Source organism: Anoplophora glabripennis, unplaced genomic scaffold (assembly GCF_000390285.2).
Source record: "Anoplophora glabripennis isolate ALB-LARVAE unplaced genomic scaffold, Agla_2.0 scaffold362, whole genome shotgun sequence".
In the NCBI taxonomy this organism is placed as follows: domain Eukaryota; kingdom Metazoa; phylum Arthropoda; class Insecta; order Coleoptera; family Cerambycidae; genus Anoplophora; species Anoplophora glabripennis.
The window spans coordinates 456,156-477,521 of NW_019416455.1; positions in this window are offsets into that span (position 1 = coordinate 456,156).

Below are 21,366 nucleotides of genomic sequence, written 5' to 3' on the forward strand. Positions count from 1 at the left end.
TGCATTTTAAAAATATACAGGGTGTCCCAAAAGTGACGCCCGTCCTTATAGGTTTTGATTAAGGGGACAAAAACAAATCGACAATCAAGAGTGGAAAATTTTCCGATTGTTTTTCTTTGCTGAGTTATTCAAAAAACTAAAAATAAACATTTGGGCTACGTTATTAAATATTTATGTAGTTCAAAGCTGTATTTGCTGCAGCTGTATGCTTATAAATGAAAACTTACCATTGCCATTGCTGCATGACGTTTCGTTAGCAGTTAGACTAAATTATTGTTTTCAACATGATGGAGCTCCATCACATTATGGTTTACGAATATAAAATTATCTGAATCAAAACTTTCGAGACAGATGGATTGGAAGAGGTAGACCATGGCCTCCTGGATTACCAGATCTGAATCCCCTAGATTTTTCTTTTGGGGTGATTTAAAAGAAAAGATTGATATTCCGTATACACGCTGCTGTCGCGTTAATAGGCCAAGAGATGCTACAAAGAGTTTATGCTTCAATGTTGAATCGTGATAATCTTTGTCTTGAAGTAGAAGGCAACTTATTTGAACACCGTTTGTAAAAACAATTTCTATTATTTAAGCACATTATGGTTTTAGTTTGTTTTATTATAAAAATGTTTTTCTCTTATCTTTTTCAGGTTAAAATAATTCCTTACACCCAGGTACAACTGACAATGCCGAAAACTATACTTATCTACTATTGGTTATAAATTATATGTCTAAGTTCACATAAGCACATACCACAGTTTTTAGACAAAAAAATGGGTTTTCACTTTTTTTTTGGTTTTTTTAATATTTTTTTTGAATAACTCAACAACGGAAAGCAATCGGAAAATTTTCCACTCTTGATTTTCACTTCGTTTTTGTCTCCTTAATCAAATCCTAGAAGGACGGGCGTTACTTTTGGGACACCCTGTATATTTATTATTTTTTATGCAGATTTGCAAAAATATAAAATTTTCAAAATTCCAACCATGTATATTTAAGTTTTGTGACTGAGAAGGCTTTGAAAATAAACGTTTAACATTATTAGGAGCGTATTAACACAAATTAAAAATGGGTCTTTACTCAAATGGAAGACAAATACAATTTAATAAAATGTCAATGAATGGACCAAGAACAACAAGTTTTAACACTAACTACTTTAGCAATTTTTTTATAAAGAACATAAAATCACCAACTTCCATTATCCCTCGAAGCCTGCCCTGCCTATCTGTTTGTTATTTTCCTATAGGCGTGAGATTACACTTACTATAATGAAATATTTCTTGGAGTTTTCTCTCTCCCAATAAATCTGGTGGGTTTATTGACAGACGGAAGACAGTCCTTCCTGTAATTTCGGCGGGCGGTTATGGATTTATCGGGAATCCAGGCCGTAATTTGATTTGCAACTCGCTATGTTGTGAGAGAAACGTCATATGTTAGGCTCAGACTAGGGGCTTATCAACTTACTAACCCAGAAAAAACTGGCCCTGGAAGCCTTTGCTTTACCTGGAGTAAGTTAAATTTTAGGTGCTGTTAGGCCGGTTCTGCAAGGAACGATTTTTGTCGTTCGTCAGATTCGAAAGAAAATTTATATTATATTACGTTTTAAGAAAACAATTGTCTGGAAGGGAAGCAAAAGGATGACCTCATTAGCAATTAGTAAATACAAGTTAATAGATATTTTAAACAATCATAGCTCAAATTCTAAGATTTTTTTATTCCTGTGCCTCTACGTAATTAGTCCTTAGACAGTACAAGTGAGTTAATGTTTAGGTAAATATTGAGACATTACTACACACATACATACAGGGTAGCCCATCGAAAATGTACCGCAAGGCATTACAGGGTAGTAATGAACTTTTCGGCAAAATCCAAAAACAGGTAAAGTTTGCTTCTGAGGGGGACAACTCTTGGCGCAAAAAGCATAGCAAAATCTTCAACCCCCTAAGTGGGGGTGCCATCCCCCAAATTTTTTTAAATGGGAATGGGGGTCAAGTGGGGGGTCATTAGAAAGGGCTTTTAATTCTCTATACATCGATTCTTACTTTTTGAAAATCGATCCATTATTTTAGAAAATATGCAGCTTTGAAAATACGAACAATATTTTTGACGAGAAATGCGAAAATCGATTTAATTTTACTTCAAAACTTACGGTATTAGCTTGGTAAATTCCTTCAAAAGAATTCGCTGTTTTTTTTTCTGATTTGCGAATTCTTTAGCCTGATTTTGGTGAGCAAAAAATTGTCCGCTTTTTGTTTCGTATTTAGATAGGCCACAAGAAGTTGCTAGATAACTGTCTTGTGACTTGTAGTTGAAGAGTACCAATACTGCCGAGTCTTTTAAATTGATTAATTATGGTGTACTCAATTCCAGAAAGAGTAGAAATTATTGAGCTTTTTTTCAAAAACAATGAATGCGGAAATCGGGTCGCCGAACTGTTCAACCAACGGCATCCTGAGAAACATGCGTCTGGAAAAATTGTTCGCGAATTGGTGGCCAAATTTCGCGAAACTGGCTCCGTTCATAACAAAAAGAGGCAGGTTGAAAATCCGGTACTAAATGAACCTACGGAAATAGCGGTATTGGGGCAAGTGGCAATGGATAGTACGCTGAGTACAATGCAATTGGCTACTGCGACAGGAGTGAGTCGTACAAGTGTCCAACGAATATTAAAAAAATACAAATTCCATCCTTATAAGATTCGGCTAGTGCAAGAGCTAAATGAAGACGATTTTGATCGTCGTTTGCAATTTTGCGAAATAATGACTGAACGAGCGATAAACGATAATTTCCTCTTTAATGTGTGTTTTTCGGACGAGTGTACGTTCTTCTTGAATGGTTTAGTGAATCGCCATAATTGTCGTTACTGGGCTGATACCAATCCAAGGATTTTCCATGAGACACACTCCCAACACCCCCAGAAGTTGAATGTATGGGCAGGTATTTTTGGAAATTCCATTGTAGGTCCTTTTTTCCTTCCTGGAAATTTGACAGGCGATATGTACTTGGATTTACTACAAAATGTCATCGACCCAGCTCTAACAAATATCATAGAGGACGACCCTGCTTACAATGAACACGAACTGATTTTCCAGCAAGACGGAGCTCCTCCACATTACTCGCTCAATGTGCGCAATTACCTAAATGAGACGTTTCCAGGACGCTGGATAGGACGAAGAGGTGCAATTGAGTGGCCCCCTCGGTCACCCGACTTAAATCCTTTAGATTTCTTTCTCTGGGGGCACATTAAAAGCAAAGTTTACAGCACTCCACCTGATACCTTGGAAGATCTGCGAGGACGAATCATTAATGTATGTCGCGAAGTAACACCGCAAGTGCTCCAGAATGTTCGACAACGGTTTGAAGACAACCTGTATCATTGTATGCAAGTTGGCGGACAACATTTTCAGCATTTACTTGACTAATACCGTAAGTTTTGAAGTAAAATTAAATCGATTTTCGCATTTCTCGTCAAAAATATTGTTCGTATTTTCAAAGCTGCATATTTTCTAAAATAATGAATCGATTTTCAAAAAGTAAGAATCGATGTATAGAGAATTAAAAGCCCTTTCTAATGACCCCCCACTTGACCCCCATTCCCATTTGAAAAAATTTAGGGGATAGCACCCCCACTTAGGGGGTTGAAGATTTTGGTACGCTTTTTGAGCCAAAAGTTGTCCCCCTCAGAAACAAATTTAACCTGTTTTTGGATTTTGCCGAAAAGTTCTTTACTACCCTGTAATGCCTTGCGGTACGTTTTCGATGGGCTACCCTGTATATGGGTGCCTTTGAGATATAAAGTTTTTTGTCGCTTCAAAACAGAGAGCAGATAGCTTTGACCCTTCAGTTCGGCCTTCTGACTGGATTGTTATTGCAGAGGCCCACCGTTTTCATAAATTTTATTAACTAATTTCATAAAGATGTTACGTAGAATATTCAAGCGAAACGTTTCTCTGACCTCTCGCCGTATATTATAATCCCAAAGACTTCAGCTTCGTTCTGTGCATATGGCTTAACCATAAAAACTGGAGTCAATAGTGAAGAAGTTGAAAGACTATTTCGTGAAAGAGACCAGACTTTTGAGTAGTAAATATAAAGTTTATCGCAAATTAAAGCATAGTCACGTTTTTTTTTTTCGATTTAAACACCGCGAATTTTCCATTAGATACACTTTAACTTCGTCGTGAGAAAACATAAATTAATATTAATCTTCGTTCTATAAACTTCACTAACGACTCTATGTTTCAACGAATACTTAATTTGCTTTCCACCGGCGGGCGACTCCACAAGTTGAGAAACTAATTTACTCGGTTAAATAACTGGTTTATAATTCAGAGTACTTTTATCTCCTGCAACACTATGAATAAATTTCTTATAAGTTAGTCTGGTAGTTCAGCAAGGGCGGTTCGGCTGGCTGATTCGACAAAAAGGAACTCCAAATTACAGGGTACTTTCAAATAAAATGATTTTAAGATATAACTGGTATCAATTAATACAATAGTATACAATCATTACAGTTATAACTTGTTCTAGTTAATTTTTGCTGATGTTTTGAATCCAGTACAAGATTGAGTTCTGAAATAATCGAAACTATGTCTCCCTGTAATTTATATGGTAGAATTTGAGCAATTCCCGTATGACTGGTAACGTTGCATATGCATTATATCGGAACATTGGCTCCGGCCTTGCCGGTGAATATTCTCCAGATTAAAGTTGAAAGCTGACCGCGGCGAATGTTGTTCGCGTAATTAATTTATAGAACAGAACATCGCAAGCGTTTAAATTGTTTGGGTCCGCTGGTAATTATAGAGAATTTGGAAATCTGGCAAATTAGCGGCCAAAATATACAGTATGTCCACGGTTAGAGTGGAAAAGAGGAAACATATTTTTATTTTTCATTTTACGAGAAAAAGACATTCTTGATTAAAATTTTTGCTTGTCTTTAAAATGCGGCTGGCATGGAGAATTTTCATCTTGCATGTACAGGATGATCAGAAAATCGGTAAATATAAAAATCGTTCAAGAATAAACTGCCTTTGTTTTTAACAATCCAGAAATATATTAATGAGGAAAGTTGCTTATAATTGAAATTTATATTATAATTTCCATTTATGTATGAATCGGCCCACTTTGACAGAAACAGACAGTAAAACATTTTTATTGTTCATTTTACGAGAAAAATGCATCCCTGATTAAAATTCTTGCTTGTCTTTAAAAGATAAGTAAACATTTTAATCAAGAATGCCCTTTTCTCGTAAAATGAATAAAAAATTTTTACTGTCCATTTCTATCAAATTACGCCGATTCATACACAAATTGAAATTATAATATACATTTTTATTATTGCTAAAAATTATTCGATTTTTTTTTAAGTTTGCTGTTATATACAAATTAATAGCGCACTCTTATCTGATTTATAGTCACTACTCATACTTTTATTCTAAAAATAATTGTATATGCCTTAATGCAGACTCCAAGGAGACTGCAATAAAAAGAATTATACTGGACCAGCCTAGGCTCCAAATCGCGGCCCCGATTCATTCTTACCTGGACAATATGCCCGTGTACAGCAGCTATACCTGGATTGTCTTGGTAATTGCTCTTAACTTGCATTCAGATAAAGTCTTGCTTTTTACACACGGCTTTGTATTTATAAATGCATAATTAAAAATATCACAAAATTTTCAGTTTCTTTTGTGAAATACGGTTTTTACAATCGTTACTTTTCAAATAAGAACAAGATGCAACAATTTGTAGAAAAACATTATTTATTAATAAAATTTCATTACCTAATAGAGTTAACATAATAGCCAGAATATAAATATAATGTATAAAGTTGACAGATATGTACTATCAACATGCGTGCATTGGGAACCGCTTGGACGTGCACGTGCATATCATATGCTCTGCGCCCGTCGCATCGATATCCAGCACATCATAAATAAAAGTACCGGTAATAAAAGTGTCGCATATCTGCATTTCATTTCCAAAGTCTATGCAAGCACGCAGCTACCGTACCTTTAAGAAGCCATTTGTTTTTAAGAACGATTTGAACCGGAGTTTGGGGTCTAGCCAGGTCTAATATACAGGGTGTCCCATTAAAATTGCGAAAATATTCAGAGGGAGTTTCCTTGACCAAAACTAAAAAGAAAGTCCCTATAAACCTATGTCCGAAAATGCTTCGTTTCGAAGATACAGCCTCCGAAACGAAGCATTTTTTCGCAATATTAATGGGACACCCTGTATAATCCTTTTTCTGCAGTCTCCTTAGAGTTCGGATTAGGCATATGAAATTATTTTCAGAATAAAATGTGCATCCCAGATTTTCTGAAACAAAATAAGTGTATCAAGAATAGTGACTATAAATCAGATGTGTGCTTTTAATTTTTATATCAAAGCAAACTTGTATAAAAAATCGAGTAAATTTTAGTAGTAATAAACATTTTTATATATTAATATAATCCAGTACCATTTAAAGATTTTCGTAGGAAAAATACTATTTCTACATATCAATGCCAATTGTTTGAACGATTTTTTTTCTACGGACTAAATTCGCTCATTGTTTGCGTTTCTTTGCACTCGTCAGAGAATCCCTGACGCTCCATCTGCTCGAGCTAGTGCTCCTTACCATTAAAAAGATTTACTTTCCCGGCGTACTCCCAATATAAAATCCTTGATGCGAACATGCACATGAGTCGGTCCAAAGAAACGAACAAAGACTTATTTCAGCGGGAGCATTCAAGCCACAAGTATCGCGTCTTTCGGATGCCATTGAAATATTTAATGGCATTACTGGCATATGTTGGAGTTTTCCAGGAACAGGAAACAACGCAAGTGAACTACATACGTGATCCGAGACGACGGCGACGGTGGGAAATTTTTATAAAGAAAATCGCAGCGCGGGGCTTGGCTGCGTGTTTAAACAAAAGGGTGTACGGTGTAAATACTCAAATTACTGTTTGCCGCGAAAATAGAGCTGGGGTTTGTTCACATTACGCAATTTTCTTGTGCAAATAGTGAGAAATGTATAACGGATGAGTGATGGAAGCATTGGGGAAGAAGCGAGATGACAACACAGGTCGACAGATCGAAAAGAAAGGGAAAACGCGCAAATACGGGGCAAAAGTGAAACGTATTCCATAATCCAAAAGAGATCCATAGGAGAAACATTTTTTTTTAATAAGTCTATTCTTAAAAACGGTATAGACAGGCTTTTTAGTGCTTTCTCATGACTATCATATTTAAACAAAGTCTGAACACATATAAATGCATTTAAAAATGGCCCTAAAAATGATTGTGCAAAAAAACTGGGACAGTTGTAATCAAGGAAAATAGTATATTGTGTACCTAGTAGTAAAATTAACACATTTCCAGACGACAATGCAAATTGAGTCCGGCAATGTACTTTTACATGAGGTACACATATTAGTTTTTCTGAAATCGTAAACAATATTAATTAAATAATATGAACCAAGTTGCATACGGAATATTTCTTCATTACAAATCTAATTGCTTATGAAATCGTTTCCTGGACAATCATTGTTTATGATTGTTTATGCTGTGATAAAAGTCAAATTCGTTTTAATAGGCTATTGACTATGTCAAAGAAAAGAGGGTACAAAGTAACTACAACGTAACATAAATTTTATTATTTGATATGTTCAATTGACCCTAAAAAATGATAAAACCGTGGAGTGCTACCTTTTAAAGGGGTGCGTTTTTGAGAACGAAGTAAAAAGGTGGTATTTTCAGTTTTTTGAGCTTTACTCGAAAACTATGCATTTTTTCCCTATAGTTGTCAACAGAAAAGTTGTAGCAAATTGAATTTCCAATCGAAATGAGACCTTTTGAAGTCAAAAAATTATTTTTAATAAAAATATGCCCAAAAAACGAGTAAAAAAACCCGAAAATATGCGTTTTTTTTTCTTTTTGGTTTTTGGCCCACAACTTTTTTCTGAGAGGAGTTAGGTATAGGCATTGCTTCACAGAAAAAAAAGTTAATGCTTCTTCCTTTAAAATAAGCCTTTATAGAAGTCCCTACGACTAATAGAAACCGAGATACATTGCATCAAAGTTGGCTACTTTTTGGATTTTTACAGCACAAAATATCCAACAATTTTTTTAATCAATAATTTAAAAAATTTGTACCTAATAAATAATAATGGGAATTTATGAAATGTCTTATTATTTCTAATTAATATTGCTAATAATAATTAAAAAAGCCCTATAACGGTATTTTGAGGTCTGAAATTGGTCCGAAAAAGTACACATTTCTGATCGATTTCAGAAAAAAATATTTTCGTATGACTCCAGAAAAAAAAATATTTCCCAAAAACAAATACTTCTATTGCAGCAAAAGTTAAAAATATTGCTATACTGAAATCTACAATTTGCATTAACCCCTGTGTAGTAGAAAGCAGCATACAGGGTGTCTTAATATTCTTTGAACGACAGTTTCCTGCGATCAAAATAAGTAGATTTAACTAATTTTACCTCTATTGTTTGTTGCCCCTAGAGAGCATCAATGTTGAGAAAAAAAATACCTTGAAATCATTGTTTAAACAAAATTTAAGTGTGTAATGATTTGTCGTATATATTATTTTTAGTATAAAAACAGTCTCTAGAAATTGTCTAAACATTTACAAAAGCCTAATCTCAAAAAATTCTGCATTTAAATATAACGACACTGGTGAACAGTAAATTGCCTCACAACCTTAGGCTCTTGTTGTTGTTATTCACGGAGCCAGTAGCATTGTACTTAAATACAGAATTTTATGGGATTAGCTCGCTTTTATTCTAATATGAATAACTCACGTAGGACTGATCCGTCTACATTTAAACACTGAGGATGAAAATAAAACAGCTACTCTTGTACCAAACTGAATAAGTGAAACAATGAAACAAAAGCCGTACTTTCTTTATGAATTATAGTAGTGAATGGTGCTAGAATTATGTAAATTACTTTTTCCTCGAAGGAGATTATTTTGTAAAACTTATTGTTGTTACTGTTTTTATCTTATTCGTGGAAATTTATTTGCGGCAAGCACTAGCATCAAAGACCAACCGACTCTCGAATTCAGAATTTTAAAATTCCATTACCGTACTGGGAAAATGTCCATAATTTTGTGGCCAATATTGAACTCTGCCCTTACAATATGTCCTCAAGAAACACTCTACGCATTAAACAATCTCAGTTCTAATTTCAAACTTTCTTGTCCCACAAATCCAAACGTTCATAAATACCCTGAATCCCCAAAAGCGGTTAACAGTTGTACTTCACCTGCAGCACATTGTTTTTAATTGTAAAAGTTCCCGCTGACGGACATCCTGGAATATCCTGCGATTCAAGGAATCCAGCAAAGTATAAATTGAAAAAGTTGGTGCCGGGCTTATTGTTGTGTCTTTTGGAAGGAACAATTATATTTAAGAGTTCGGGACAACTTTTATATTTTTACATCTTCCAGGACATGCCAATTACTTTAATGGTTCGTGCAACATCACTCTCTAAGCTATTTTCTTTTACGATTTACATTTCCAAATTTTCCCAGTAAATTTTCATCAATTTTGAATAATTTTCACAAGTTTTTTGACGTTAGGAAAAAATTGTGACGTGATGGGTCAATTCAGACCCCAGATTCGTGTTCAGGAGGCCAAATTACTACGAAAAATATATGTCGCATAAAAAGTATACCCAACTTTTTTTTTTCTGTGTGGCTGTGAATTATTCCGGGATTATGCGAAACTGATTTTTCAGAAATAACATCAACAATGGCTGTACCCTTTCCCCAATTCAGTAAAGTTATACCGCACAAACAATATTAAACAACGGAACAGCGTAAATTAACATAAGTTGGAGCGGTATTTATTCAAAACACCACCTGCTGACAAACCGTGTTTATATATGAGATAACATTACAGCCAATCTCGCAATGTGTCACTTTAAATCCATGAGTTATTACATATTATCGCTATAAATAGTGTTACAAATGGCACGCCGCTGGGGTTCGCCCTACAAAAATGGTTATCACTTCTTCACCGTAATAGGCCAGTCGACATATGTCAAAAAAAAAAGAAAAACTGTGTCGATGTTATTCTATTAAATGCAATGACTGGAGGGATGAGACGGAATTTTAGATAACCGTTCAATAAAGAAAGTTTAAGAAAAGTCACAGAGAAAGACAAGTGAAGACAGCAAATATGAATCCATTGAGCGAAATGATTACTACATTTTTTAACTAAAGCTGAGTACTTTGACTCAGATATAGGTACCCATTAAATAAATTCTCCAGATAAACTCAAATATGGTACACTTGTAGCTAAACCGGAGTAAATGTCGTCATTATTAAGTGACCCCACCCCTTTCTATGGTTGTCGTACGTTGTCTTTGTCTATACTCATTGTCCCCAATAACATACCGAGTTTCGATCAATATTAAGTTAAATAAACGGATAGTTAGATTGTTACCTATACTTACTTACGTATCTGTAACGTACAATATAGGCTATAGGAATCTATTTATCCGATTAGTTAATCAATTCTTTTAATCAAGACCTAAAATATTGTCTCTAAAACAGATCTGTATAGAAACCACTGTAGCAGCTAGTAGTTTATGACTTTAATACAATGATATTTAAATTAAAATCTAATAAGGATATAAACTAAATCTGACAAAAGAGTACTCGATAATAGTTAAATTTAGAGAAAATGTCAACTCTTGATTGGTTTTACATACTCAGAATAGAGTCGAAAGTTATACACTTGATAGCAGAAACTCGGATTTGAGTAGGGATAAAACTTTTTATAGGTTAGTTTGAAGATCATAAAAATAGCTGTATTGACACCAAAAAGGGTTACTAATAATAATAGTCTTTATTTTTCCTTAATAGATAACAGCAACTTCTGAGTATAAAAAAGCATAGAATTAGGAAAAAAAGCCGAGGAACAGGTGACTGAACCAGTTTTAAACTGACAAATGCTATATGTTGTAATATTATGATGTAACAAGTTATAAACTTTAGTAATCTGGTAAGAAAATGACAGTTTAAAAAACTGGATATGGTGTAGAGGAGGAGTCAGAATACCCTTAAACCGAATACTAGTATTACGAACATCAGTTCTAAATGATATTTTATTGTAAAGATAAGGTGGTGCCCTATATAAAATAATTCTGTGAAATAGACAAGCACTGTGTAAAAAACGACGATTATACATTATTCAGCCAACCAGCTTCAGATAATTTATAAGAAATGTGTTGACATCTTCTGATTCCAAAAATAAATATCAAGCAAGAGTTCTGCAGTAACTGAATTCGCCTCGAGTCAACAGCATCAATACATGGACCATAAACTGAATCCCCAAATTTAAATTGAGATAAAACCAACAACTCATATAAAATTGATTTAACTTTATTAGATAAAAACTGTCTACTATTATAAATTAATTTAAGATTACAATAAGCCTTGCGAATGCAGCTGGTAATATGTGATTTAAATCTCAGATTCGAGTCAAGTATGAGACCTAAATTTTTAGCCTCAGTGGAAAAGATTTGTTGACCATCAACAATTAAGGAAAAACTAGATATATTTATTCTATATTTCGGGGGACCAAATAACATAACTTTAGTTTTAGCAGCATTAATGCTTAAAGCATGTTTTTTAGTAATTTCAATTAAATTATTTAAAATATCAGTATTAATAGTCTTAATTGCATCATCCAAATTATAAGTTGGAAAAGCATCATCATAAAAATGAATGTTTGTCTTTTTTATTTTATTAACAAAATCAGAGGTGTATAAAATGTAAAGATGAGGGCCTAAAATCGATCCCTGATGAACACCTGAAGAAAGCTTAAGGGGAAAAGATTCTCTATCATTAAGTATAACACTTTGTTTTCTATTATTTAAATGATTACAAAAAAATTCAATGGCATTGTCACTTAATCCAACGAAATGTAAAATTGCTAGTAAACTCTGATGATTGATAGTATCAAATGCTTTAGTAAAATCGATTAAAACTAGTGCAGTTATATCTCTATTCTCCATATTTTTCATAATGTCATCTATAATATGCAGTAACGCTGTTTCACAACTATGTTTCGGACGGAAACCAGATTGGACAATGGGTAAAATGTTAAGTTAAAAAACTACGTAACTGTCTATCTACTATACGTTCCAAAATGTTTGAAAGTGTTGGCCTTAACTCCTTGAACTCTTTTGGACAACTACTTTTAGGTATTGGTTGAACAATGGCAAATTTCCAAGAATCAGGAAAGGTATTGTTTTGCAAACAATAATTCACAATATGTGTAACAAATGGTAGCAGAAATGGGCAACACAATAGCAACATTTTTATGTTAAGATCGTCAGAGCATGTTGTATTTGATTTAATATTATACATAATAGTTTGAACTTCCATTTCGGAAACAGCAGTTCGATATTACCGATGTTATATTACCGATTGATATGATGTTATCAAGTTATTCGCAAATTAGTCAGCAAAAAAAATGATAATGAATTGAGGAACACGACGCTAACGAAAAGACATTCAATTACCAAAACAAATTGCGTTTACTTTATTTGAATGTTTGAATTCTATCAGATGTCAAGTATTTGCTACTGCTTTTAAAGAACTGCGTTTAGGTGAAGATTAGGTGAACTAATATCGATATACCTGATGTGATATGACATTGAGCTAGTGCAGTCCTATATGACAGTAGGACGCTAGACGGACAAAATACGAACGGAAGTTATTTCGACAAAACGAGAATGACCCAATATGTCGCCTTTTCATTTAATTACATTTATTTTAGTCCTCAGTTTATTGGATTACCAAAAGTAAAATCTAATTTTCGAAGACACCCCGTATAGAATAAGCAATGAATTGCCATGTCTTTACATCACCATTATTTTGTTATGAATGAAATCCGTTGTCGTTTAGAATATCGCCGACGTTTCTATGTAAATGCAGAAAAATACTACTGGATTCCTTTTAAAGCTCTTCGCCTAGACTATAAAAGCAAATAGATAAAAAAAACTATATATAGTGCAAACTGGGCTACTCGGGGCCAATAAAAACACAATTTAAAATTGTCCCGGAGAAAACTAAACCCTAAAGTCGTAAAAACCGCTACTCAGACAGATAAAACATGAGAGTTGTTATTGCCATTGTTTTGTGCCTATCTTTGGGAACTCGATCGCAGGATGCCGTGCACTCCGAAACGAAAACACTGACGCCTGAAGAATCCTCAAAGGTCATTTCGGCTGGAATCGACGGAAAAGAGAGCGTGCTGGCTGATCAGGTCGCCAGAGGGGTGCCTCCCGACAACGGGGGCAACTATGGGGACTTGATTTACAGGTAAAAATTTTATTTTATAAAAGTATGAAATATCATGTGGAAAGAATTTTGTTGGTGTGCTTACAAATTGCACTTACTTTTAAGCATAAACCTAAATATTCTTGTAATATTATGGTTAGAAGTGTCTGCCACAAGGAGATTGTATTGGTAAGAATAACTTGAGAACGGTGAACTTTAAGGAAAAAAATCAAGTTACCTTTTTACGTATTTTGTGCATTAGAATATAAGTCCGTTACAATAGCTTGTAAAAAATACAGTGTTGTAGGTTTTTTTATAAAAAAGGGGGTGACCCTGTCCAGTTGTACACCACTGATTGAACCTTTCGAGTTCATATTTTAGGGAATACAAGGCCTACTATCATACAGGGTGTCCCATTAATATTGCGAAAAAATTCAGGGGGAGTTTCCTTACGTCTACCGTTATTGTAAACAAACATACCAAATTTCAAAAAAATCGGAATTAGGGTTCTCCAGACATTAGTAAAAACTTTGTATTGTCTCTAAATTTCAACACCCTGTATCTCCGAAACGAAGCATTTTCGGACATAGGTTTATAGGAACTTTCTTTCTTATTTTTGGTCAAGGGAACTCCCCCTGAATTTTTTCGCAATATTAATGGGACACCCTGTATATTATCTGTACCAAATTTTATTGAGATCGGTTAATAGATTCCGGACATATAAACAAAAAATCAATTTTTGTTAACAACTTCAACACCATGTATCTCTAAAACGAGGCCGTTCCAGATCTATTATTTTAAAGAGATCTATCTGCCGAAGTTTCCTGCATAAAATTCGGACCACCCTGCATATGCCTTCAAATCTAATTAATTTTGTCTTTTCTACAATTAGAGATGGACTAAACAAACCAATAGTAATGACGACACTCAGTCGTGAGGCTTTATATTATAATTGGCAATGCTATACATATATTATCAATAAAATCTGAGACCAACTTGGATTTTTACGAGTAGCAGTCGCTGACAAACCAAAAGAACGTCCTACATTTCACTAAACAAAAGAATCACGGTTGCAGGCGCAGAGAGAGGAGAGACAGGCTGCTGCTAAGGGAGCTGGTGATCAATCAGGAATTGGCATCTGTCGAACAGGATGTTCACTGGTCCGTCAGCATATCTGGGGCCAGGATCACCTCCGTGAGAGTTATGAACATCGGCAGGGAAAGAGCCTATTGTCTAAGGATCGACGTGGCGGGAGGAGATGTTCAGACTGTCATAAGGATACCGGCGCTGATTGATCCAAGAGTGCTGATAGAGATCTACGGATACTGAGGGGCCTATTAGACGCGGATTTCGGATTTCCCAAGGAAAAGTTACCATTCGGGCACTTTAGACTAATTTGTAGCACATATTTCTGTTAATATTATAATTAGCGTCATGTCATTGTAAAAATATCGAGTAAATTTTCAATCACATAAAAGTTTTATTAGTCGAATTTTACACATATTGAAATTCATATTGTTTTAAATAAAAGTCTGTAAAACAATTTTCGCAAAACCTTTAAAAATCATATTCAATTCTATAATTGCATACAAAGAATATCCACAAATATGGAAATAGTCGCGAATATGCCCTGTTTATAAAAAAGGTAAAGTAACTTCTCAAAAATCCTAGAAATAATTTTACACAATCGATTTTATTTTCATATTGAAAAATTTATATCTCCGTACCAACATGGATTTATGAGTGGTCTTTCAACTACCTCAAACCTAGTTGAAAAAACCCAATTTATTGCTGAAGCTTTGGATGCAGGAAGTCATGATGATGTTGTGTATACCGATTTTTCCAAAGCTTTCGATCGGCTTGATCATAGTTTATTAACATTGAAATTGGAGTCATATGAGTCATATGGTATCGTGGGTTTCAATCATGTAAATTCTATCAATCTTCAGGAGTTCCGCAAGGGTCAATCCTGGGGCCACTGCTGTTTGTTACGATTTAACTGTGTGCCTCGATGTCAACTATTTACTCTTGCGGACGACCTAAAGTTGTTCTTGGAAGTTAAATCTTCTACTGACTGTAATAGATTACAAGATAATCTTGGCAGATTACACAGTTGGTGTTCACTCAATTTACCTCTAAGTGTAAGCATATGTAAAATGATGTCTACAGTCGACGCAAATCTAATCTAGATTTTGATTATAAAATTGGTGAATCTTTTTTAAATAGAGTTTAGTAACCAAATCTGCTTATAAGAATTTATGTTTTATTTTGCGTAACTCTAAGAACTTTCACAACGTAACGGTTCTAAATATATTGTATGCAGCATTTGTGCGTTTCAAACTTGAATATGCATCGGTTGTTTGGAGTCCCATTTATAATGTTTATAATATTCAATTAGAGAAAGTACAACGGAGACTTTTAATGACTATTCATTTTATATCATTTTCGTAGACTTAATTCTAGATTTCACTCTGCTCTACAATTGCCCACAATTTACTAATATCTCCTATATCAACTGATTCCGGATTATCAAAAGTATGAAGATCGACTTGATACATTTTTTCATTCTATAGCAACATAAAAAAATGGTTTGTCTAGCAAATGTAATCCTTATCTTGTATTTTACTCTTAAGTTCTTTTGTCTGGATTTTATATTTTATATTTTGATTGCTCTATTTTGTGTAGTACTCATATTTTTATATTTAATGTTAGTTTGTCTTTTTAAATTTAGTTAAGGTTTTCTGTTTTACCTCACCCTGTAATTATGAGTTTGTCCCGCTGGATATTGTAATTTCTAAATAAATAAATAAATTTTATTGAACAGGTAAACTAATAATAAACAATAATAAAAAAGGAAGTAAAAATACGAATTCGTAAACATATTTTATTGAAAAAGAAAATTTTGTGAATTTAACGTAGGTATATCCTACCAGACTCAGTACAGAACTATATAAATAAATGTAATAGATTATTTCACAAAAAATCCACCTCAAGAGTTTTTATACAAGAAAGTGTTTAAACAAATAAGTTTCAAATTATAACTAGTTTTTTTAACTTCAAAATTATAAATATTTGGTCAAACCTACCGTTTTCCACATAAAAAATATTGCACTATTTTTATACCAATTTATAAAATGTTATACCCACATGTTGCAGAAAAGATTAGCATCTCATGAAATTTTGACTGAAAAATTGAACATACAACGAGTTGCAGCAGAATTTGTTCCTCTTTTGATGAGAAAGAACAACAGAAAGAAAATCGTGTGGACTTTTCTCGGCATCTCCTTGAACAATCCAATGGCGATGAAACCTTCATTCAAAGGATCATAACGGAATACTAAAGCTGGGTTTACGGCTACGACATTGAGACAAAAGTTCAATCATCACAATGGATTAGAAAAGGATAGTCAAAATATTAACATAATGAGTAAAATAGTCAAAATGCTTCATATTAAGTGAAATCTACTCAACAATTTCACACGATGAATTCACTCAGTAATTTCAATGTGTCAACTCACACCAATTATATGCAACGTAAACAAATTATACAAAAATATGCAATAAAATATACCTTGTTTACTATTGATTGTGCTGAATAGTATTTTTAATATCCTTGCCTTACTGCCATTTACTGTAAACAAATGAGCCCTTCAAATTATTCAAACATAAATATGTAAAAGACTCATACGCGTAATGTAAATAATGTTTTTAGAATGATATAACAGAATGCTAAGGTAAATAATTCATGTGCTTTCGCAAACATTTTTAAATCCTGACATTTTTGAAATGTTTGTTGAATTTTTATGGAAATTATACAAACAATTCATAACTCCCGAACGAAGTTCGGAAAACAAAGTGTCAAGTATTCTGCATAACAAAGGAGGATTACAAATTTAGGTTAAAGTTATTTATTTAGACAGAATTTATTAATATATGAATAATAAGGCTAATGCAAGGTTCTACAATCGTAAATGAAATCCTTAATAAACATTGAACAGGGGTCATATTTATAAGGATGTAATTTATTTTCAAATTCTGTACTAAAAACTGACCTTTTCAACCCTTTTTTGTAATTTTTATGCCACGCCACTGAACAGGTTAGTGTAACCTCAAACAACTGCACGCTCTAGTTGTAAGTGTATATCCAATTGGGAACTAAGCATGCGCTGATGTCAAATTTCATCTTTCTTAATTCGTATACATGTTTTCTTATTCATACTTCACGGAAATTAAAAAATAAACACACATAAACACATTGCGTCGTCACTAAACACTGTAATAAATAACTTTGTAATATGGGTCAATGTCAGAGAAAATTGACAGTGAAATTCATAAACTTAACATAGTGCTTTAAAAAACAAATTTGAATTGATGATTTTAAAAAATATTTCAAATCTATCACACGGGTAAATATGTTTATCTTTTTTATGGTTGTTTTTATTTGCAATTAGTAACATATCCCAATCTACATATTATTTGCACACACTCGAAAATGTATTTAGTCTTCAGCGCTTTGTCCATTTGACTAAAAAATAAATTTAGGTTAGTAAGCATAGTTATAGTCTTTCTGAAGTCAGTTAAACATGTATAAAAACCCCTAGCAATAAAATTTAATGAGTTTCATAGGCGTCCCTAAAAAGGTTTTCTGCTAAAGGTAAAAAATTATAATAATGTGTATATAATGTGTAGAAAATTTCTATTATATGTTCATTTGGCTGACAACATATTTTAATTATTTATGTCCTCATACAATTTTATTATATTGATGGTATATTTCGTTTTGTTCCGTTTCAAAAGGTCTCCAAAATGCCACAATAGTATCAGTAAACAAATATCCCTATTATCTATCTCTTTCGCAATTTTAATATTAATGATTAATAGAAGGTGCCTATAATAAATTAAAATTACCTGAATCACACTAAATTCTGCATTGCTGCATTGCACTGCAAGGCAATTTGTCAACCACTTGTCAACAGCTGAGATTTATTGCTCAGTTGCCCAGTGGGGCTGTGTTATACGCCGCGCGCCGTTTGCCCGCGTGCGCATTCTTCAACTGGGCGTATACATTTCCACCACTTCTATAAAATGTATAAATAAATATGGGAACAAGTTTTTCAAATATTTCAATGCCGAGTTGTTACGTCAGCGACCAAACCTGGTACTTACTGCCAACCTCTTGGTTCTTCAATTGAGATCGGAAAGACTATACAGAGTAATTATAAATAAAATTTTAAATCCTATTTAAATATAAATATTTAATAGAAAATTTAGCAGTGTGTTATTAATAAAGTGAAAAGTTATATAAAATTATCGCTTGCAGGTGAAATACCTGCATATCAATAACTATAACATTTTAATATGTGATATATATTTATTCTCTGAACCATATATTAAACTGATTTAATTTAACGTTATATAAATTACCTGCCGTCAGTCATATAAACCACATTTTATATTTAATGATTTTGTGAATATGTGTCACATATTCTATTTTTGTATATATTATCAAACATGTACAATGCAAAATTAACAAAACGTCCGTTCAATATATAGTTTTAAATGCACAGGCAATTTATTTTGTCACATGTGCCTTTATTCAAATGAACGCTACATTTTAAATTTTAATTTGTCTCATGTAGCTATGACAGAGGGCAAATTGGTAATGTGGGATCCCACTTTGTTCTTCGTCGGTATGCTAGTACAATTAACTTAAAAAATGTAATTATTTATTATATTTTTTTTACAAGTTGACTAAGTTTTTAAGATTTATGTGTGTAAAATAACATACAAAATATGTTTTCTTTACATAATAATAAAATGAGAAAGTTGCCTAGTTACATCTGGGGGTTTTGGCGTGCTAAGGAAAAGAATTGCGAGAGAAAGAAAAACAAATGTATATAACAAACAACTTTTACTTCCATGGTTCCTGGTAATGTGTTCCAATTACAAAAATATTTATAAAAATATAACATTGAACAAGCTTACTCTATTAGGGCCGTCTTCTACATTGGTCTCACTGTCACAATCAGTAGTCCATTTAGGAGAGGCCCAAAACGTCTTGATTGTGTTCATTTTTCATAAACCCCAAAAATTTTCTAACAAATCGGCTACAAATATGTTATGGAATAACATTAAAATACAGCAGGGTCGGATGGTAAGGAAAAATTGTTATTTACAATGTACGTTGCATAAAATGCTTTTTTATCTGTTTTTCTTCAATATCTTAGTTGGATTGCATTCTGCGAAAATTTTCTATAAGATAGCCTGGCTGCAATGCAAGTTTTTATTGTAAAAATAATTTTACAATCAACAAAAAATGATAAAAATCGATGTTTTTCTTAAAATTCCTGTAAACTTTCTAACACTTAATTAAACTTCATTAAACTTTCGGAAAAATTCATGCATAACACACTGCAAAAAAATCGGTGTGAGCGAAAGCAATAAAGGTACGGAATAAATCCATTGAGTGAAATTATTGAGTACATTTTCACTCAATATTGAGCATTTTGATAATTTTACTCATTAGTGATAATATTTGAACTAAAACTGAATACTTTACTCAAATATAGGTACTCGTTAAATAAATTCTGCAGATAAACTCATATTTGGTGCACTTGTAGCTAAATCGGAGTAAATGTCCTCATTATTAATTGACCCCATCCCATTCTATGGTTGTCGTGGGTTGTCTTTGTCTATTCTCATCGTCCCCATTAGGTCATCTCGTGGCATGGTGTATGGTGTATAGTGCAGGACAAGTATCCGTAAATCCGTTTATTTTGGAGAATATTAATGCAGTTGTCTGATTACAATAACTAAAAACAATAATATATTGAGTGTCGATTAATATTTGATTAAATAAACGGATAGTTAAATTGTTACCTATACTTACATACGTATCTGTAACGTATAATATAGCAATGGCGTCGACAGCCAATGGGCGGGGGGGACAAAATAAGAGAGAGATATGATGGGAGAAATAGGTACAGTGAATTAATTTTTTTAGAAATATTTTTAATAAAACCGTTTCAATACAAGAAAAATATTTAAAAAATATAAAAAAATTAAAAAAATAAAGAAATTCAACGAAAATTAGGTAAAACATAATTTTCCCGGATTTTTTGTCGATCACTTTATTAATAAAATGTGCATGGTTGTCAAAAATAAGCTAAAAAAAAATCGTTTTGCATCCCCCCTATATAAAATTGGTGCGTTAGATACATATATAGCTTTAGTAGCACTGTTAATATTTTATTTTGATTCCGATAGATAAAAATTTATTTTTTTGAATTTAAAATTCCAGGCAAATTTTTAAAATATAAAAATGTATTAGTTTTTAACAAAAATTCTTTTGTCAACTAATATTTATACTAATTTATCACAATTGTCTTTTAAAAAGATAAAGTAGTGAATTAATTTTCAAAATTAAAGTTGAAAAAAATAAAATATTTTATTAAAAATTTCCAATATAACATTTTCTTAGCTTAAGACAATTTTTCTACTTTTATCGAATTTAAAGAGAAGATAAAGTGGTGCAACACTACTCCACACTGTAAAAAAAATTCACTCAAATTTCACTCAATTTTACTCAATAATGTATTAATTTCTGTCCACGCCCAGTTGAGTGAAATTTTCACTCTATTAGTATGAGTACAACTGAGTGAAACGATTGCATCGGAAATGAGTGTTTTACTCAAATCTGAGTTACTGCTAACTACCAATTGAGAGACTTTTGACTCTATTCTGAGTATATAAAATCAATTTAAAAGTTGACTATCTCTCTAATATGATTTAAATTTAAACTATTATTGGGTAATTTTTTACTAAAACTTGGTTTATATTCTCTTTACATTTTAATTTAAATATCATTGTATTAAAATCATAAACTACTAAGCTGTCACAGTGGTTTCTACACAGATCTGTTTTAGAGGCAATATTTTAGGTCTCGATTAAAGGAATTGGTGAACTGATCAGACGAATAGATTGCCATAACCTATATTGTACGTTACAAATAAGTAATTATAGATAACAATTTAACTATCCGTTTATTTAATCAAATATTA